Source organism: Ctenocephalides felis, unplaced genomic scaffold (genome assembly GCF_003426905.1).
Source record: "Ctenocephalides felis isolate EL2017-DRISC unplaced genomic scaffold, ASM342690v1 CF-g0.4_SCAFFOLD_00845, whole genome shotgun sequence".
Taxonomy (NCBI): domain Eukaryota; kingdom Metazoa; phylum Arthropoda; class Insecta; order Siphonaptera; family Pulicidae; genus Ctenocephalides; species Ctenocephalides felis.
The window spans coordinates 60,351,917-60,362,439 of NW_020536999.1; positions in this window are offsets into that span (position 1 = coordinate 60,351,917).

Consider the following 10,523-nt stretch of genomic DNA (forward strand, 5'->3'; position numbering starts at 1 on the left):
CAAAATTGGTAATTCAGTTTTTGAGGTAACGGAGCGCCCGATTTGAATGATTCAAAAAACATTGTATTGTATTGACGAAATAAAGAATTGATCAAATTTTTGTGAAGGCAGGTCAGAGACATAGAGAAAAATATTAAAAAAAATAATAATTGGCGATCTAAAATGATCATTAGACATATGCACATCAAATTTTCAGCTATTTTATAGAGATTTTAACCATGATTACTAATTTTGTTAAAAAAAAATTGAGTTCCGTACCAAGATTTTAATTTTTTAAAGTTCACTTATACGGTTCAAACAATTTTCGAAATTTTCAGAAAAAAAATGTTTTTCAAAAACCAGAATTTTTTTCTTTTCAAAATTTTCAAAAATAAATATTAAATTTACAATTCATTTTAAAAATGTAAATATTTCATATGCATTATTCTACTCGTCATTTCTTCTTAATGTAAAAATTTTTAAGTGTTTTGAGCGATAAGATCGTCATTGTGTATTTTATGAATGAATAAATATATAGTAATTATAATTATCTCTTTAAAAATATTCAAAACAATTGTTATAAATTGTTTATCAATATTCATTGATTATTGATTTTTTCTCTCGAATATTTAATTCTGGTACGGGAAGTTCCAGCAATTTGCCTAGAGGCACGTTGTCATACACCCTTAGTTTTATGTTTGAATTCTGTTTTTTCTTGTGCTATCCAATATTTTTGACTATGTTTCATGCATTCATTTAACATCTTTTTTTAATTTCGGAAAAACTAGTGTCATAATATATGGAAAAACTAGTGTTAATATTATTGTTATTAAAACTAGTTTTTCCATTCTATATCGCATCTTCTGTTGAACATTCAACCAATGCAAAATATAAAATTCATGGGTCCATTTTTTACAACCATAACATAGTAAATTGGTAAACCTTGATCTGGTATTTTGTGAGAAATATTTATCAGCAGAGTTGGAATAATTATTTACTTAATTTGTCTCTTATAAAATAATTTTTTTAACTTAAGTAACTTTTTTTATTTGCTATTTTATTTTTCACATCTTTACCATGGTGAAAGTTCAGTTGGTCTTTTTACAGAACATAGATGAAAAAAACGTTGAATCTAACTTAAAATTAACAATGCATCTTATAAAACAATCAAATATTGTATACTCAAAAATTATATTAAGGTTTCGTAAACTAAGCAACAGTCCTCACAATCACGACAAATAACAATGCAAGAAAATACTTCAGTTATGGATTTTTAAACATTCCCATTTATTTCCTGATAGCAACGTCGTAAGAATAAGAACCAAGGTGGCGGCTGGTTATAAATCTTTTACCATCTACTTTCAAATATCGTTGTTAAAAAAAATCGTAACTTTTTTTTTTATTTTATTTTCATTCTGCAATCTATAAAAAAAATCCTAACTTGACTGGGTTTTGAGATATCTCGGTGGACCGTTTTACTCATATGGATCTTTAAGCTACGCTCTATAGATTTTTAGATTGTTTTGTTTTGATTAAATGAAAATTACAATTTACATTTCCCTTCAATGAATAATTTTGTTATTTATTGAATTAAAATTATATTTTAATAGGTTTGATATTAAAATCAATATCTTATATTTAACTGGTATTTAATATTTCATTATATTTACAACTTGCAAAAAGTTATAATACCATCTAGTTCCTTTAGTAGATTAAAATTGGCAATGCGAGCGTTTAGTCATCAATTTTTAGTTAATCTATTTAAGAAGATCTACCATACAAGACCGTTTCGTAATTTCGCAAAAAAAAAGTTTCTTATGGCACAAACACCTACATACTCGTACACACTCATAATAGAACAAATAATGGTATTTTGTTTCAAAGAATCGAATAAAAACGTTAGAATTTCCAATTGACGACAATTTGACCCGAATTAATGGTTTATGTGTCTCTGTGTGTCGGTGTTTAAATTTTGTTGGCAATGATCGAATAACCATTTTTTATCGATGTTGGCGGTTTAGAGTATAATTATAGTTTGGGTTATAGCAATTATAATACATTTTTTACATTTGTAACAAGATATCACACAATGATAAAAAATAACGTATAATTTATACCAAACATTTTATCTTTTTATGAGGATTAATTCTTAACTAATGGCATCATGTTTTAAGATATATAGATGGAGCAGAAAAATAACAAAATTTACGTTATTAATTACGTTAACATATTACTAAAGTCAAACTAAATTTGTGTGTAAGTGGTTGAAAATAAAACTTGATTTGAATTTTTAGCAAATTGTGAAGAAGTGATTTTTCTGTTAAAGAAATGTTCTTTTTTGAAGAGTACGAAAATATTAAGAGACAGCATATATTATATGAAAATAGATTTAAAATTTTAAAGTATTTATACTGATACGGGAACTAGAACCTAATATTCTAAAACAGGAACGATAAGTAAAGTAATATCGTAGAAATAAATGGCAAAAATTACAAAAAAAAACACTTATCATTGTTTGACATTGAAAACATTTGAACTGTCATCTGTTAGAAAAGTCAATTCATTTGAAATTTGAAATCAGCTGAAATTATGAGCCTAGATAATATTCAAATATAATATAGAAGAAAAATGTAATATCTACTTAATTATTGACGAAAAGCATCTGAGATGTACCAGAAATTAAAATAATATAAGATACAGTCAAGGGTATATTTCGGCAGATGAAATTATATAATGCAGTTTAATAAATAACGCAGTAAGTCGAAAATTGCATATACATTTTGGTTTATTTTACTAAATTATTTAACAACACAGAAAAATATTTGTACTTATCAAAAAAATATTAACTTCCCGTAGGGTAGGTATACCTCAGAAAAAATAAATGTGTGTGTGTGTATGTATATATGGATACAACTTTTCAGTCACGTTTTCGGGCGCACAGATCAACCGATTTGAATGATTCAAAAAACATTCGATTCCTATTGATAGTGAGATGTGCTGATTAGTTTTTGGCAAAGGCAGGCCCAGCCATTTTGAAGATACGGAGCTAAATGTTAAAAAAATGGCAGTTTTTGAGAGAACTAAGCGTCTGATTTAACTGATTTAAAGAACTTTCTGCATGTCTTAGCAAAATAATTGATTTTGGAAAAAAAAATTTGTTTCAACTTTTATTTTTCAAAAAAAATTTTTTATATATCGAAAATAATTCAGATTTTATTTTTAATTCTGACTATAGTTCTAATATACTTTAAACAAATAATTTCAACTTTACAATTCAGTTTATATAATTCTTATGAATATTAGACAATCTTATTACAATATTTTTATTGTATTCCTCGAACATTTCATTACGGTACGGAATGTTCCAGCAATTTGCTTTAAGGCACGATGCCATACACTAGTTTAGAATTTTGTTTCATGTGTCAAAAATTCATTTGTTTGGCATTGAATATCGAATAATTAGCAAGTTGATCTTAGATTGAAGAGTGCTCATATGAACTAGATTTTACAAATTAATTCAAGATTTGAACCTAAACAATAATGTTTATTAAATTATTAATAAGAAAAATATACTTTAGAAATTATAATTGCCAAAAACCAACAAATATATGGTACAAAATTATGAAAATTATAGACTAAATTATTGAAGCTATTATGTTGTGTGGAAAAATCAAGTTAGATATTGTTTTTTGTCTGAATTTTTTATACTGCTAATGTTAAGACCATAAATGAATCACAAAAGCAGGACATTAAATAGGATATTATATAGTATAGCTGGGGATATTAAAAATTGTTGGAGATTTTGAATTGTAGACGTGAGTACAGGACAACGTCTGTCGGGTCATGTAGTATATATGATATATATATATATATATATATATACATATATATATATATTATTGCACATTGCATTTTTTTCTAATCATTCCTTATTACCGCATGAGAATGTGCTCCACCCAATATCAATTATCAGACACGCCAGAAGCCGTAATGAAATATCTCTATTAGATGATTATATCCCACAAGAATTTACTTTTGTAACTTTTGCAATCGATTTTATTTTAATTCATTTGGTTTTTATTAGAAACAAGAAATATTTCTATAATTTTCATATATTGATTAAAAAAATCGAATTAACCCATTTATATGTATTATTTGTGTATTATTTCATCACTTCATGATGAAATAATACATATAAATCGCTATAATATATTAATTTAATATGGTATCTGTCGCCAAAAGCTTAATGATTGATGCGGTAGGTATATATTCCATAGCAATAAAAACTAGGAACTTCCAGCACCGTAATGAAATATTCGAGAAATATTAAATGTTTTCAAATAGATTATTATAAATATTGTAACGTTCATTATTTTGATTTTATAGGCAAAATATAAAAGCTTATAAATTGGACGACCACATTTATATATGTTTAAATAAGAAGTAAATAAACAAATCTTAATCAATCAGATGAAGGGCGTTGTCTAATATTTGAAAGAATTGATTATATAAAATTATTATATAAATTAAAATATAAATATATTATTTAAATTATAAGTTAAAATTATTTATTTGAAGTAAGTTATCTTTAGAACTTTGGCTAGAGTTAAAATATTTCGATATTCAAAAAAAATTTATCTTTTCCGAAAAGCAATCGTTTTGTCAACACATGCAGAAAGTTTTTTGAATCATTCAAATCAGATGTTTAAGTTCTCTCAAAAACTGCCATTTTTTGCAAATTTAGTTTTGCATCTCCGAAACAGCTGGACTGCCTTTACCAAAAACTAATCACCACTTCCTCCCATAATTATGAATTGAATGTTTCTTGGATCATTCAAATCGAATGCTCAGTTGTCTCAAAAACTCGATCTCTATTTTTTGCACTTTTTGCTTTGTACCTCCGAAACGGCTGGACCAACTTTTGCCAAAAACTAATCAGCACGTCTCCTTATCAATAGGAAACGATTGTTTTGTAAATCATTTAAATCGGTTTTTAATTCCGATTTTTGGACGATTACAATAACTTACCCTTAAAATTTATACATGGTAAATTTATGTTACTTAAATATTGTTCAAAATCGAATAATGCAAAATATATTGATTGTAGTGAAGTTGACCATAATTAAAATGCAGTAAAATTAATTAGGAATAAATAATACTTACTAATAAAATACTAAAAGAGGTTTTTGGTTGTGCAATTCTCTTATGAAAGATATTTGTGACCTTTTCGAAGAAGTTCATGTTTTCTCCAGAAAATCTGATTTGTTAATCTTATTAATTACTTTTTTGGTTATTGTTTTTGCTATGTTTTAAGTCATTCTGAATCGTTTGAGACCAAAATTGATGAAATGTATATGCGCTTGTAATCTTTCTTCGACAGTTTTCTTAAAAAAAAACAACTGAGTACAAAAATTTAAGATTTGATGAATCTCGATAAAGACTTTCGTTTTGCAAGACCAATAGCTAAAACGTTTTTTAATAATTAGCAGAAATAATGTACCAATAGGGCTGATTAGTTTTGGATGCAGATCGTTCGGGCCGTTTCTTCGTTAGTGAATGTTAAACATTGTTTGTGGCTTTTGCAATTAAACTGAGCATAGCTAGGATATCTCAAAATATTATAGTAGGTATATACGAGAAGTGTTTGAATTAAAAAAAATTATTCGAAATAATGGGCCGTGCTTTTAGGACATACATGGGCTCCTTTTTATTTACTATAATTTATATAGTTACATATAATATAAGTCTGCTTCAAAGATATTAATTGGGTCTTGCATTGATTGACAATAATTTGGTAAAATTGTATGTAAATAACTAAATCATAATTCTTATTGAAAGTCGGATTAATTACAAATATCTGAAAGCTCGCGCATCTTGCCTTAAGGCAAAATGCCACTCACGCCTAATATTATATAGATTTTTAGTTAAATTATGTAGTCTCATTTACATCATCTCAATTTTCTATCTCTATATGAAGAGTAATATATCCATAGAGCAACATATATTATTTCCTTTGACGTAGATTTTTCTTGAATCTTGAAAAACTGTATATTACATTAAATTCTTACATATAGTTGCAATTCTATCATAATTGATTTTAAATTACAGTTAATGTGTTCGGAGTATCAAGTTGATTTTTTCTAAATAATTCTTGTTAATGATGATTCTATAATCACATATGATTGCGTTTCAATTCAAACAGAACGTAATTAGTATATTGTTATAAAATTATATATGCAAATAATTAATATTATATACAATTTGACGTATGCTGTAATGGTTAAAAAGATATACTTCCTGAAGCTATATTTATATAAGTTAACGTAAAGATAAATAGGAATGTATGTATTTTTCCATTGGCAAATTATATTCGAATTAAAACAAAAAAGAATCAATCATATCTAAGAATTCATTTCCAAGCATTTGATATGATCTTTAAACTTATCTCTTTAAAATTAAATGTATGTAATCTATTTAAATATCGAATATTTTCATGATTGCTATTTTATCTATTTTATTTGAAAAAATGGCACTAGTAATTTTATGTAACTTCAATTTGCAACCTTTTATTATGATTCATCTTATTTTAACACAATTTACCATATACTGTGTACAATTTTTTCTGAGGCTTGCCACATTTTACCATGATTTATAGTTTCTACTATTACTTAACCATTTTTAACATATTTTACCGTATTTATAAAATTTTATAATTTTATGATTTATATTATTTTTACCATAATTTAACAAATGATACTCAATTAGTTTTTACTATATTTTACCAATTTAACATTTAACCACATTAATTAACTTCCCGTAGGTCATAGTAATCGTAAAAAAATGAACGTTTTTATATACATATCTTTACGTTTAAAAGCCTTCTGATCATTTTAGCATACTTTGGAAAAATTGAAGTATGTGTGTTTATATATGTGTGTATGTTTGGATACAATTTTTGTTCACTCTTTCGAAAAAATGGATTAACCATTTTAATGATTTTGAACTAACTAGTGGTGCATGGCATCGTGCTTTAAGGCAAATTGTTGGAACTTTCCGTCCCAAAAATTTTAATTTTTAAAATACATATTCAATTTTCTTTTAGAACTCTGAAAAAGTCGATTTTTGAGATATTTAAAATTTATGAAAATAAATTGCCTTTTTGAAAAATTTTATTTTTTCTATACTTCGAAATATTTATAATTTTTTTCAAATTCGCAATCGCGTAACGTATTGATAAATTAGCTGTGTAAAAACGAAATATTGAAGCGCGGTGGCGACGCATCGTACTATAACGGATAAAGATTGGTGCGGAACCCATAGAAAAGTGAACAAAATTTGTCATTATTATTAAAATATCTCTAAAGTATGTGATAATTTATTGTGCATAGTTTTAATTATCATTTTTGTCCGCCAAATGGCTTTTCTTTTCTTTTTCTTTAGTGGATTTCCAAAACCGCTAGACCTGCCTTCCACCAGTTCTTCATTTTGACAATATAAATAAAATGTTTTTTGAATCATTTAAATCGAAAGCTCCGTTTTCTTGAAAAACGGAATTACTATTTTTGTCATTTTTTGCCGCATATCTCCGAAACGGCTAAACCTGCCTTTGCCAAAAACTAATCAGCAAATTTCCTTATAAGTAGGAATCGAATGTTTTTTGAATTATTCAAATTGGTTGACCCGTGTTCGCGAAATTGTCGATAAATACACACACACACACACACACTTACGCACACATATACATCCATTTTTTCTGAGGTTTGCCAAAATGTTCAGAAACCTTTGAAACGTAAAGATATTACAAAATTTCTATAATTACTGTAAGATTACTATAATTTACTCTACGGGCAGTTAAAAAACATCCAATTTGTATTGACGGGGACCCGTCCTACCTTTTCGAAGTTACAGGGCACAAAGTGCAAAACATGCCAATTCAGTTTTTGAGAGAACAAAGCATCCGTTTTGAATGATCAAAAAATTTCAGAATTTTTTAAAAACCTTAGAAAAATTTAAAAATTTAACAATAAAAAAAAGATTTTTTCTGTCAAAAAATTTCAAATGTTTTCGAAATTAAAAAAAAATACAATTTATAATAAGGCACGATGCCGTGCACCACTAGTTAACTATACTTAATGTCAAATATGGCAGAAGTTTCGACCCCGCGCTCTAGGAGAAATGATATCGTTCAGTAGCGATGTCCATTTTCACTTGAAAATATAGATGAAAAATATGTTTCCAATTAAAAATAAGCCATTTTTGGGCATCTCGGTGTGAAAGGGCAATGAAACCTCTCACGTAATTTTTCCCTGAATTGAGTTGGAGTTTAACTCAGCTCACGGACCTGCCCTAGGGCAGTACTACCCATTATTAACTTCCCGAAGGAGAAGTTTATGTTTTCATAAAAAAATCCGATTCGCTAATTTTATGTTTTCTCGACGTTTCAAGCCATTCTGAATCAAATGAGCCCAAATTTGGAAAAAGTATGTGTGTGTGTGTGTGCGTGTATGTGAACAGATTTTTTGCCGTAAATCGACGATTAATTTTAGGTGAAAATCTACCGAGCAGTTTTCTTGTAAAAAACTGTTGAAAAAAAAATTTAAGCCGATTTTTATGAAACTTTCTTTGGCGATGTATATCATGGTCTTATAGAACTTTCTGAAATATTACGGTCTTACGACAAGTATTTTATTTTTAAAAATTCATCAAAGTTTGAGAAAATGAGTAGTTTTGTTGACGTTTGATAAAATTAAAATTAGATGATTTACTTGGTATAACGATAAATAACTTGGTCTTAATGAACATACTAAACCATTAACGCCCTACGAAAACTGGTACAATTGTAAAAATTATTGATTCGTGAAAATTTGCTTTTAGAAAATACTCCGAGTTAACGTGTTCATTCGTTTTCAATGATGTGTAATAAATCCTCTCGGAATATTTCTAATCACTCATAAATTAATTTGTTTATTATTGATTAAGTCGATTATTTACACATATCGAGAAGTTCATGTTACTTGCCTCAAGGCTAAATACCAATACCAACTAATTTATAGTAGAAGTGATAATATATGATAAACATAGTAAAATATAAATATGGTAGCATGGGTAGAATGTAGTAATAAATTAATAGAATATTATATTGACAAGGAAAGTAAAATGTGGTAAAAATAATATAAATAATAAAATTGCAAATATGGTAAGGTATGTTAAAAATAGTAAAGTAGTTAAAAATTATGGATGGTAGTACAATGTGATGAAAATAATTGAATGTATAATTAAATGTATAAAAAAAGGGGAAAATTGTAATAGAATATGATATATCAAGGTGAATCATGGTGAATCTTGGTAATAAAAAAGGTAAAATTTTATACATAGTATAAACATAGTACTGAAAGCAAAAATGATGAAATATGGTTCAAATAGCAAAATATAGTTAAATGCTAAAATGGTAAAATATGGTAGGAATAGTAACAATTGTTAAAGTCTGGCAAAATAGTTACCGTTTCTAAGTTATCGTATATCACAATATTTTATTAAGATAAAAGTCTTACATTTATCATGAAATTTTTTCTTAACAAGACTTCGATTATGATTTTAAGTCATTTTATAAAAGTTTATCATCTGTCATAAATTGTCACTGTCATGGTTGACAGAGAGACAAGTGACGTTCCCGGCGTGACGTTCCGCATGGGTTTTTACGTTACGGAAATGAATTGCGTATTCCTCATAGTCCGTATGCTCACCTTTGATTTGATTGAATCCAATTAGATTTTCTAAGAAACAATGACTTAATACGATTTATATTATAAATCGAAGACGTACTTAAGCAGTTAATATAGATTGGCACAAGTGGATGACACATGGGGATGTCATGACATGACATATTGCACTCGGGATTTTTGCAGACTTCCGATAAAGTTGCATCTTTGGTGATATTGTACAACAGTTGGGTTTTCTTGAGTAGGTTTCTAACGATACATTTCTAGAAATACTTTTTAGGCAAAATTCTTTACATGACGCAGTGTGTAGCAGATTTTTGGTAGCTTGCAAAAAGTAATAGGTTTGCTTAACGTATATGAAAATAGTTTTTTTCTTACTTTGCAAAGTAAATTTGCATTGTCGAGAAAATGATATGGAATGGAACAAGGAGATGTTTTGAGATGACATGTGTATTGCTCATAGCATTTTTGTTGACTTCCAAAAAATTCTAAAAAGACATTTATAGAGCTAGTGCAAATTTTATTAACTTCCCGTACGGTAAGTTATAGTAATCGCAAAAAAATCGAAACTGAAAATTTTTATATATCTATACATTTCAAAGGTTTCTGAATATTTTGCCATAATTTAGAAAAAAATGATATATGTGTGTGTGTGTTTGGATACAAATTTTCTTCGACGATTTTAGGAATTACGATTCAACCAATTTAAACTATTCAAAAAAACATTCGATTCCTACTGATAAGAAAACGTGCTGATCAGTTTTTGGCCAAGGCAGGTGCAGTTCTTTCGAATATACGGGGCAAAAAGTGTCAAAAACGGAAATT